Source organism: Misgurnus anguillicaudatus, chromosome 11 (assembly GCF_027580225.2).
Source record: "Misgurnus anguillicaudatus chromosome 11, ASM2758022v2, whole genome shotgun sequence".
In the NCBI taxonomy this organism is placed as follows: Eukaryota; Metazoa; Chordata; class Actinopteri; order Cypriniformes; family Cobitidae; genus Misgurnus; species Misgurnus anguillicaudatus.
Window position 1 is genome coordinate 19114488 of NC_073347.2, and position 12374 is coordinate 19126861.

Below are 12374 nucleotides of genomic sequence, written 5' to 3' on the forward strand. Positions count from 1 at the left end.
TGTAAATAACATTCTGTGAAAGTATAACTTTGATATATTTAGATAGATTAAAATCAGTAAAATCAAACTTTGATGCTCCAAATCTCAAATTTAGATTTTAAGGCTTTAGTCTGGATTTCACAGATGGGGTTACATCTGCAATACAAAATAACACAATCTTTATTTTCTCTATACTGAGGATCGCCATGAACATTGATGGAGTAAAGATTTTGATACTGTACATTTTCATCATACCAGATTTTTGTACAGTATATAAAATTGTCTGTGCAGTCAGTCAACTGCTTATAATATTTCAGACTGCATTCATTTGTTCATCTATGTGAGGTCATATAATGATCGAACCTGGTAATATGGTATGATTTAAGAAAGTCATTATATGGGAATAAGATAAAAGCAGTCCTTGACAAGCCATCAGATAGTAAGCAGAGTAATTAAGAGGCAATTACGGCTATTACAATATACTCACACTGGCTTAGATTATCTCAAGTGCAGAGGAGCTCAGTGGGGTGTGTGTTGTTGAATAAGCATGCATGTAATTAAATGACAACTGGCCCAAGTCAGAAAATTCAGTAAAAACATGTCATTAAGCAGTAAATAACATGAAGAATTTATTTGATTTTCTTAAAAGCGTGTTATTTTATTTCAGTTTGTTTCTTAAAATCTAAAGCACATGCATCTGATTGGGTACAGTTCATGACATAATCAAAACATTTTTTGATGGTTCTTATAATGAGTCTTATGACTCTTATTTTGTTTATTTTTTTTAATCTTTTGATTCAAATTCTGTGTAACCTCCCGTAAAACATGTACTAATACTGTAACACAGTTTATGCATTTTTAAAATGGCAATTATGTCAGGGTTTGTCTGTGCATAGAAATAAAAACTTTTCTTTAATAGCCTAATAATAAGCTGATCAAGATAACTCTATCTCCACAAATGGGATAATAAGTCATTTGTATGCTAAATAATTTATAATGAAAGTCTGCATATTTAATCTGAATATTCTGCTTTGCACACAAGGCTTCTTTGACATGGAATTAATGATAATCAGTGGCTGTATAGTGAAGATCAAAGTTCAAAGTAAAGGAAAAAACTATTTTCATTTGGATCATTATTAGACATTCACTTTGTTACACTGACTACCACATGCAAATTATAAAAATATGAAGAAAGCTCTCTCAACTGTAACACATTACAAAGACAGGTTCAGTAGTGGCAAATCATTTTTTTTCTAATTTAGTTCTTTGTGCGGTTTGTTGAATTTCATGCTGAGATACTGGTACCCTGCCAGTGTATACATTATTTATACATTATTTGTTATATGATGTGTTCCTATAGCTCCAGTAGTAGAGTATTGCAGTAGCACCACAAAGGTCAAGGATTCGATCCTTAGGGAACACGCATGCACACGCGTGCACACGCACACAGAGAGATACAAATGAAATGTATAGATTGCACTGTAAGTCACTATGAATTTGTATGCATTCAATAGAAAGTTCAGGGTAGGAGCCAGAGTCCTGCAACGGGTCGGGTACCCGCGGATACCCGCATAAAAGTGTATAAAACGGGTGGATTGTGGAGCCTCTCCCAGAATCTACTGTACTTATTTTTTTTTCACACCCTTTAAAAGGGAAGTGATTAATATTACAACAACGATCAATAAATGGGTAACTTATCCTAAACACCAGGCGGCCTGAAAACAACTGACGACTAAGCACTTCAGCTAATGATCCATGCCTGCTGTGTAACATTAATGTCTAGACCTCTTCGAATAATAGTGAAGTAGCTTGCAAAGATTAATTTGATAATTTTAGGGTTATGTTTTTTTTTTGTATGTTACAAAAGCTGTAATCCTTTTCAAAACACATTTTTAGCAATGAATAGAGCATTTGTGACAAATACATCAGGTGGCTTTCTGTACAGCTAAAGATTTCATGTTTTAAATATGCTTAAATATTCTTGTGGGGAAGTCTTTTGTGGGAAAGACTTACAGTATTAGTATGTAGCCTACTCTTTTTTGGCCACTGTGTGTAGTTCTGCCATTTTTATATGATGGTATGCTTTATAGTGTAAACAGATGTTAGATTGCATACTGTATTTGCTGTAATCTGTTAATCAAATGTTAAATTATTTAGATTATATTGTATATGAGATTTCTATGGTGTTGTGTATTCTTTTTATTTTTATTTATTGAATTATTTTGGGAAATTCACACACTAAATGTGAATTTACTAGGAACCTTTTATTAAGAGCGACTTTGGCCTTTGGCAGTGTTTAACAGATTGCTTGGAACAAGTCCAGTCTCTGTCGACATAACTATAAAATTGTAATAAGGCAAAAACAGCTGGTCAAATTTTATGATCTAAAATCTGTGTCTGCCTTCTAGGGTGCAACTAAGCCATGTCACTGTAAAAAAATGCAGCATTTTTGTCAAGTCAACATAATTTGTTGAGTTAAAGTAACATAAAAATATAAGTTAAAACATTTCAACACTTCAAGTTGTTTTAACTTCATGCTGTATTTTTTTTTTTACAGTTTTAGCTTTGGCAACTAAAATTTGGCCCCACTTAGAAAAAAGGTAAAAGCTGTTTTTGAAAGGAACACTTTTGTACCTAAAGAGCGCATAGTACCTCAGAGGTACATGTTGGTATATATACTTTATCTGTACCTAAATGGTACATAACAGGACCTATACTGTATGTGACAGTTTTGTATCTTTCTTTCTAAAAGTGTACAGGACACTGTGATAAGGGGATTTACTGTATAAATGGACCTTGCAAACTTATAAGGAACTTTGTGAAATACCCGAGTCTGTCCTTTACCAGAACTTTTAAAAACATATGCATCGTATCCACCCGGATGCTTCAATTTCCAGGTGAAACTTCAGTCCACTTCAGAGAAGCACCAAACTGGAATAAGCTGTTCCTCTCGAGAGAACAGAAAGAATTCTTCAAATTCCAGTCTGTCATTTTGATCTTGTAAAGCACATTGCTGAATTGCTTTTTATAGAGGTGACTTGATGCAAACTACTTAGTTAGAAAAGGACAGACTGCAACTGCGTCCACTTCTGGGGCCAGTTTTCAAAAATACTGTAGCTTTCTGTGCCTCAGAGGGACAAAATGTGAGGCAGGCAAAAAATATGCTTACCGACAACACTTTTCAAATGGATATTACCTAAAGGTGATAACCATAAAGTAGGACTTTACTTAAATGTCCTCTCTGATGAACGCTTGAACATGCACGTCAAGCATTTCTCACATATGAGTAAAACATTTGGGCATATATTGGACATTTGTTTTTGTTAGACAGAGATTCAGATAACAGCACAGTTTTATACACACTTAAAGGCAGGATAGGCAAGAATTGTCTAAAAAACTTTTTTTTACAAAACTTAGTTTAAACTGTCTTTATATACCAATACATAAGTAAAATGGAAGTACTCTGAAAAAGAGAGTATAAAACTCGAGGGTCTGTAGACCTTTCACGACTGTTTTAAACACAGCTAATTATTTCCATTTGGGACGAAACAAATGATTGGCTTGTGCGACTGTCAATCTCTCTCGCAATCATAGCTACCACCCCTGTTGCTACAGGATCTGCCCAGACATGCGCACACCCAATTGATTATCAAGTGCACGAGGCACGAAATTTAGGAAGAGCAAAAGTACGGCAGAGAAAGAGCATTCAGAACTCACAGTACCTGCATATGCAGTCAGCGAAGGCAAACAAGGCAAAAAAGAGGAATAAATCAAACAAGATTAAATATCGCGTGGCTTTTCCCCGAGTCGACGATCCGGTAGCGGTATTGTCTCCAGAGTGTAGTCCTCTTCAGAGTCAACAATGCTTTCATCACAGAAACTCTTACATGCAAAACACTGTATATGTTTTAAATCCTCCACGAAATTCACCTTCATCACAGTGTAACTGATGGCAATGAAAAAACTTCAATCAATGCAACCTGTTTTTAGATGTCTTACAGGCTAAATATAACTAGCTCGTTCGTTACCGAATCAAACAAAATATATTTTAAACTTTACTAGTATCGATATGCTAGCTCAATAGTGAGTACTAAAAGCCATCCTATGTGTTTATATTCATAGTGATAAAGTTAGGTGTATTATGACATGATGTTACTGCATGCACTGCGCTTCTTCCTCTCCGCTTGTCTGAGGTAAATGCTTCTCCAACAGCAAAGCAGTCGGCATCACGTGTTCACGTGTTTCGGGGCGTTGCTTTAGAAGAAACCTAGAAGGGAGGGGGTGGAGTGAATGGAAAATTAGCTGTGTTTAAAACAGTCGTGAGATGTCTACAGACACTTGATTTTTATACTCTCTTTTTCAGAGTACCTACATTTTACTTATGTATTGGTATATAAAGAGAGTTTAAACAAATTTGGAAAAAAGTGTTTTAGACTTTTTTTTGACTAAACCTGCCTACTCTGCCTTTAATCAGATAACGAATAAGTGTTTTCTGGTATTACTGTATGTTTTATTTACTCCCCCCATGTGTAAAGATTTAAAGTGTATAATAGTACTGTATAAATAACAGTAATACAAACACCTTCAAATTCTGCCTATACTTTGGAAACAAATCCCAATTGCACAAACTACCATAGCAGTTACAAACTCCTAAAAAACGATAATCTTTAAAACAGAAAACTGTGTTTCACAAGGTTTCCATTTTCCTAAGCATGCCTTAAATCTTGCCATTTATATGTGACCTGCAGATTGCATAGTAACAGCCATTGACAGACTGACTACTGCAATCTTCCAAGGAGGAGACATTAGTATGTAGAAAGTGAGCTATTTAAAATGGGTAGTTGATAGGATCAGGTTGTCCTAACAGCTTCCCATTTTAGAACTTATCAAGCCATAGCTTCCTATCACAGAGCAATCATGTGTAGGTTAATAGGTTAATGGCAGCTACCTTGATTTTTTGATAAATAGGTTGATGTTGCTCAACAGCCAGAATGAATGGCTTAATACCCTAAATAATAAAGGGCGTGTCTTTGTCTCTTTTATGGTTTGTAGTCACTGAAAGCAATATAAAGACCTTGTTTAGTTGTGAATTATTATATTTTATACAACAGTTCTTTCTGGTTCTCGAATCTGATTGGCTAAGAGGCGTGCAATATTCTACTGATAACGGCACAGTAACCGCTTTCACCTTTCGTATCATTCCGCCACCTAGTGAATGGAGGTCCTCTAAACAGGCTCATCCCTGAATGGAAAAACTGCACCCACACACGGACACACACAAACGCGCTTTTTTGAATCACTCTCCGTGTGTCTGACTTATCACACTCCTACTCGAGCGATATTGCTTAATTATTATAGTATATCTGCATCATGATTTTATAGCATTCTATAACTGATGTGTTTGGTACATGAATGATGAAACTCGATCAATCGTCATCCAGACAGTCTTACTGTACAGCCATTTAATGCAGTTGAATTTCAATACACTTCAGTTTTTCATTATTAGCAAAGGTCACCTAGGTTTACGGTACATTTAAATGCATGCATTTGGCAGATGCTTTTATCTAAAGCAACTTTTGCATTACAATACACTTGTATGTCTGTTCACTAGATCAAACCTTTTTTGCTGCTTGTCCAATTTAGCTACACCTTTAAATGCCATTTTCATTAAGCTTAAATGAGGACATTTTTACATCATGTTTGGGGTTTTTTCAGTACCATAAGGCCAGTGATTTTAGCTGTGAATGTACAAGGAATTGCATTGCATAGATTGATAAAACTCCAGTCAGTTTCCAAGTGTAGTTGTTTCTCAGGATGGATATCAGTTTTTTTCTTCTGCTGTTTCAACAACACCTTCTAAAAATGGGAAACCCATTGAGCCAATGAGAAGCACCTTTCTGTAAGCGTGTTTGGTGGCTTGATGAAATTTCCCTCTTTGGTGAGGGGAATGGCTGACAGTGGATATATTCAAACAGGCTTGTTCTTTCACCCCCAGAATAATTTGTATGTGTTTGCTCAATATTATACATGCGGCAGATGTTAATGTGCATTTTGGCAGGAGAACAAAATGCATACAGAATTAAGTGTGTGATGTTTTTATTTCACTACGCCGGGGGCTTCAGACAGGTTGAACAAATGTCTGCAATCCACAAGCTTTCGCTGTGTCCCTGTGCTCTTCTTTATCCTCATCTGTGACACTGCATGTGCCAGGAGAACCAGTGGAGCTGGAGCAGAAATCCTGTCTCCTTCTAGTTCATGGCAACCTTACTCTCATTTTCTTATTTGTGTGTAATAACAGCCTCTAGCAAAAGTTCAATCAGGGATTTTATTACTGTATGATTGGAAGAGCTATTTAAGTAAAAGAGATTTGTGAATGATTTTAGGCTTTTTTGTATACATGTCTCTGTTTTACTATCAAACAGTCTTTAGCTGCAGGCAGTATGAGTATGTGAGTATATGTAGGCTGTCTTTTTAGTAATCTGTGCACATGTGTTGAATGAATGAATCAGTGTTTTCTCAATACGTATTGATTTATGAAACCACAAGAACACAGGTCTCCCTGGTGCATGAATAAAATAAATGCATGACGGTGAGAAAATAATGATTGAATGCTTTTATTTTTGGGTGAAACTTTCCTTTAACTCACCTAATTCATTTAGTGTCACTCAGAGCTCTAACTTTGTTATGGCAACCCCTGAAAGGTGCAGGAGCCCACTGTGCTGACATCTGTCGACTTACTATATTAAAGACCTGTCTTTGGTCCCCTTATTAGGAGTTCAGAGTGCAGGTGAGAGGAGTGAAGCAGTCAGTCTCACTTTTATTCTAATTAGAAAGAAAGACAAAATGTCCTTCACTGTGTGGAGGTGAAACACTGGCATTAAATTTTTCTTTTTCTTTCCTGAAACAAAACTACAGTATTATGATTCATCCTGGATTCATTTGTCTGATTATTATTCTACCATTGATTTTCAAAAATGTATTGCAGCTGTCATGTGAATTCAACAGCACTATTGTCAGAGAGACCACTTTTTTATATAATGCGGGTAAAATAAGTATTGAACACATCAATACTTTTTTTCGGGTAAATATATTTCTAAAGGTGCTATTGACATGAAATGTTCACCAGATGTTGGTAACAACCCATGCAATCCACGCATTCAAAGGAATGAATCATAGATGTCAATAAATCAAGTTATGTGTAATCATGTAACATGACACAGGCAAACCTTTCAGAGAAAGAATGAATGGGTTAAAATCACACCTGAGCAGTGCATGCAACTAGTTTTTCCATCTAGGAGGTGTCTTGAAGCTTTCATTACCAACAAAGGTTTTTGTATATAGCATTAAATACATTTTAGTAAGCATGTTCAATACTTTTCCTGTGTTATTTTACATTATTACACATAACCTGATTTGTGGACATCTTGGTTTCTTTGAATGTGTGGATTGCATGGATTGTTGCCAACATCTGGTGAGGGTTTTATGTCAGCAGCACCTTCGGAAATATGTTTACTAAAAAAGAATGGTGAAGTGTTCAATACTTATTTTACCTGCTGTATATATTCGTTTCGAGGCCCGGCTAGGGCAGGTGGCCTTTCTGTGTGGAGTTTCTGCATGTTCTCCCTGTGTTAGCGTGGGTTTACTCCAGTACACAGGCCAAAAACATGCAAGTTAGACAAATTGGAGATACAAAATTGTCCCTCCCCCAACCTTGTCTGAATAAAACTTGTGTATGGATTAACTGGTTATCGCCATAAATATAGCCATAGATACTGGAATGGCATTACGAAATAAAGGAATAAGAAGAAGAAGCACCTGGTGGGCACAAAGCTTATGTAATATGGTAAAATAAGGTAATGCAGTAAGATAAGAAATGAAGAAACAGGAGGCTTCTAATAGAAATGACTGAAGTATTTTTTGCACAGATGCATGAATTAAAATGAGCCCCTATACCCAAACTCATCTGAAACACATTAAAAAGTTTCTGTTGCTTCATCTTCCATGCAGATGTGCTTTTGTTTAATTCAGAATCAAGTTTGTGATTTTTTTTTATTTGTGTCTTAAAAAGCATCTTGGCTTATTATAACTCTTTCCCTGCCATTGACAAGTTATCTCGTCAGTTAAGAGAAAATATTTCCCTGCTAATTACGCTTTTCTGTCGTGTTTTTACGGTAATCTGTAATTCAGCTATTAGTCACTAGATGCCGCTTACCAGTGAGGGCTGGTGACTTCTTTTTTTGAAGCGCACGATGCGAAGTTCGTCACAACATGTATGTAGCTTGTCATGTGTGTGGTTCGTCATTTCAAAATATGTGTTCTGCGCTTTGAGAGATCGTGTGTGCATCACGTGTCATGCCAAAATAAGTGCCTGCTGCCTTGAACTTGAACTTGAAAAGAGACGCTCGCGTTTGCCAGATACTCGCATAATCTCATGCCTAATCAGAGTTTACTGTGTCTTGCGTGTATTTAGGGAACGTGAGCATCTCTTTTATCATAAACGGTTTTGACAAAACATGTGATGCACACAGGATCTCTCCACAAGCAGGACACATATTTTGGAAAAGGGAACCACACATGTGACAATCCGAACACTTATTTTGAATTAGCACATCCTCGGAAGAGCAGTCACGAGCTGCCACTGGCGCTTACCCAATTTATAAAAAAGGAAAAACGAATTTAATTATTTAATTTCATTTAAACTCTGTGTATGTTTTGACAATCATTCTAAATCTGTTCTCTAACAAAATTTCTTTACAAAAATGCAATTATTATATTTTTGAAACCTACCCATATTTAAGAGGTTATAAAAAGATAGGATGAAAGTTTTTTTTTTACCCGTTTTGTTTGTTTGAAAGCAGAGGGTATGCTTTTTCATTGGATATATGTGTATGTTTATATATTTATAGAATTTTTTTCTTGGAAGGCAAAAAGGCTGGCGGGAAATTATTAAAGTAGCCTATATGTCAATGAAAAATTTCAAATATCCCACCCCGGCAAAGAAACATTGCATTGTTTGTATCACTCTGCCTGTCTGTGTTCACAGTGCTCCACTTTGCATTTTTGATTAAAGGGCAAAAAAACAACCCAGGATTTAAAAAAATAATGAAGCTTATAAGTCATTTGTAAAAAAAAAACAATATATACTGTAAAACAAATAACAGTTTTTTCATTTTAATTTCATTTCAACTTTAAAACACTCCTATTAATAGTTTCTTAAGTTACTCAATAAATTGCTATTAATAAATAATATTAAATCCCCTGTTGTAGTGAATATTCTCATTTCCAGTTGCAATAGCACTTTTGCTAATGTTTTTTGTGTGTGATAACATTTTTAATTGCTTCACTGTATTTACAATAGCATTTATTTATACTATTACAAGTAGATCTGTGCAGGCTTTCCAGTCTAATTTTCTAAAGTGCGTCATGAAACTTCAGGATAATTTGTTTGTGTTCATTGGATTGAATGGGTTCAGATTAGGCATTATTACAGAACAAGAATATCCTTCAAAGGAGGATTTATGTTATAAAATTGGAAAAGGCAGTCAAAGGGCCTTGACAGCAGAGATTGCTTGAGCTCTCTGTTATTATTATTTTTTTGGACTGGTGAATTATAATCATTTGAATAGGATGGGAATGATGGTATGGTCACAATCTGTAGCAGATTCTTTGGAAATATTGCTGGGGATAGTTTGCCAAGACTAAACACAGTTCTCATTTCTGTGCTGGTTGCCACCTCCATACTGTGAGTCACTGCCTTTCTATGTTTAATTACTATTGGAAAGTACCTTTGTAGCTTTTAGTGTATGTGTATATGTATATGTGTGTTAATGTCAGGAAAGCACAAAGAAAATATGCATTAAAAATCTTACAGATCACAGAGAAACAAAGCGCAACATAAGTATGACAGCAAGGAATTACATTATAACATGTGACCTTCAAATGTGTTTTACTAGAGAAAGATTTTGCCATCCAGAATTGTGTGATTTTTTTAACTTTGGTATTTCACAGTGTCCTGATCTGACCTATTAAGATGTTTTTACAAAATGAATGTCACTCTGAGTTAAAATTTTCATTTTACAGCCAGCTGGATGCTATCTTTCCAGATTTGCTGGAAGCCGTCACAGCTTGGTTGTCTTTTTGATGGATTGTTATAAAAGGTGGCTTAAGGGGTGGACATCTACTACATCAAAAAACCTTCAATTTACCATATAATATTTCCAACAGCCATACCAACCTTTATATTGTTATTAATCATCATTTATAATTTGTTGGATTGGCCTCATGGTGTTTCTGATCATGTGTATAACCAGCGTTTATTAAATTGTAGGCCATTACTCAAAGAGATTTATCTTAAATCATCTTGCAAGCATGAAATGAAGCCTAAATTTCCCTTCTTATTCTGTTGTACTCCTCCGAGCCACTCACCATTGGAATGGTCAAAGCGTAACAACCAAAAACCCTTTTACTTTCCTGCAAAGACGACACGCATGTACTCAAGAGATTTTAATGTGTAAGGGCATCCAAAATCAATAAAAGCCCAACAGAGGTCCTAAAGATCTGTTGTTTGTTTAATGTTGTGTTGGTTTGTTTGTCTTATAGCTCACTGGCAGGTTTTACGGTGCAAAAATCAAAGGAATATAGCATGCAGCCTTGAATTGAGCAGCTGAAGAAATCTTTCCTTTACAAATAAAATAGCACAGAAACAGCACAGTATACGATTTAGCTCCCTGTGGATTATGATGAGAAAAATGTGCCCCTCGTTTGTATGTTTACGTCTATTTAAGCAGAAACAAACATTCATTAAGGATGTTGTGCCTTTCTTCTGGGAAGTATAAATCAAGATATATAGCCACACAGCCCTGCTCACCCCCAAAAGCATTTCTCAGCATCCCTTATTGTTAGGTATCACTTGCGTTTCTCAGTTTCGGCTTCGTTTGACTTAGTAGAGGAGAGAGAGAGAGAGAGAGAGAGAGAGAGAGAGAGAGAGAGAGAGAGAGAGAGAGAGAGAGAGAGAGAGAGAGAGAGAGAGAGAGAAAGCAGAATCTCAGCAGAAAAATGTTATCTCAAAATCAATAACAACAATGAGTTAACTTTTAAGTCATGTCATTCTTTACTATTGTTCTAGAAAAACAGTTATTTTACCACTTCTTTTTATTTTGCACAGTCCTCCTGCTGCTACCTAAGATGAATTATCTTGCTTACAGGCACAATGATAAAGAATGACCTCTGTAACTTTTTAGTTCACATCACTCATAGCTTTTGAACTTGCAAGAATAAGGCTTTTATTAGTCTGTATTCGAATGAACATCTGGAAAGAAAATGCTATGGTTAATTCTGAGCTTTAATACAAAAAATGTTTCCCCACATTTTAATGGTTTTTGAACTCTTTGAGATTTTTTATTTTAATAATGTTTGTTACCAGCAGATTGCATTCTAACAAGCCAATAGTATTTTTAATTATTTTCCAGATTGCAAAGCTGCTTTAAGATCATTGCTGGGAAAATAAACAGTTTATTTATAGAAATAGAGGTGATCATTTCAGAGGAATCAAACAGAGATACATTTCAGGAATGTGTGAAGTGTGAACAATAGTAAAATAAATGCCACAGGCAGCCTTTGTTGTATCCGAATAAAGTAGCTATGCTGCTGGTTCACAGGTCTTAAAAAGCATAGGATCCTCTATTCTTTCTTGCTGTGGAGATGTAGTCCAAAAGGCATCAGGATACACAAGTTCATACATAGTTTACTGACCTTTTTTCCCGTGAACACAAATCTTAATGCTACAGCATATAATGATATTCTAAAAAAAAACAATACTATAAACACAGAAAATAACATGAACACAAACATCTAAAATGAGTAATATACCCTCACCTAAAGGATTATTAGGAACACCTGTTCAATCTCTCATTAATGCAATTATCTAATCAACCAATCACATGGCAGTTGCTTCAATGCATTTAGGGTTGTGGTCCTGCTCAAGACAATCTCCTGAACTCCAAACTGAATGTCAGAATGGAAAAGAAAGGTGATTTAAGCAATTTTGAGCATGGCATGGTTGTTGGTGCCATACGGGCCAGTCTGAGTATTTCACAATCTGCTCAGTTACTGGAATTTTCACGCACTACCATTTCTAGGGTTTACAAAGAATGGTGTGAAAAGAGTAAAACATCCAGTATGCGTCTGTCCTGTGGGCGAAAATGCCTTGTTGACGTTAGAGGTCAGAGGAGAATGGGCCGACTGATTCAAGCTGATAGAAGAGCAACTTTGACTGAAATAAAAGCATTTGTGAAGCCACAACACGCACAACCTTGAGGCGGATGGGCTACAACAGCAGAAGTACCACTGGGTACCACTCATCTCCACTACAAATAGAAAAAAAGAGGCTACAATTT

At 35.8% G+C, this 12374-nt stretch overlaps 1 protein-coding gene across 10 annotated transcripts in view; it reads left to right on the forward strand.

Moving 5' to 3' along the window:
- The window catches only part of khdrbs2 (KH domain containing, RNA binding, signal transduction associated 2), a 90017-nt gene that overhangs the window by 1095 nt on the left and 76548 nt on the right, over positions 1–12374 (forward strand). The window lies entirely within an intron of this gene.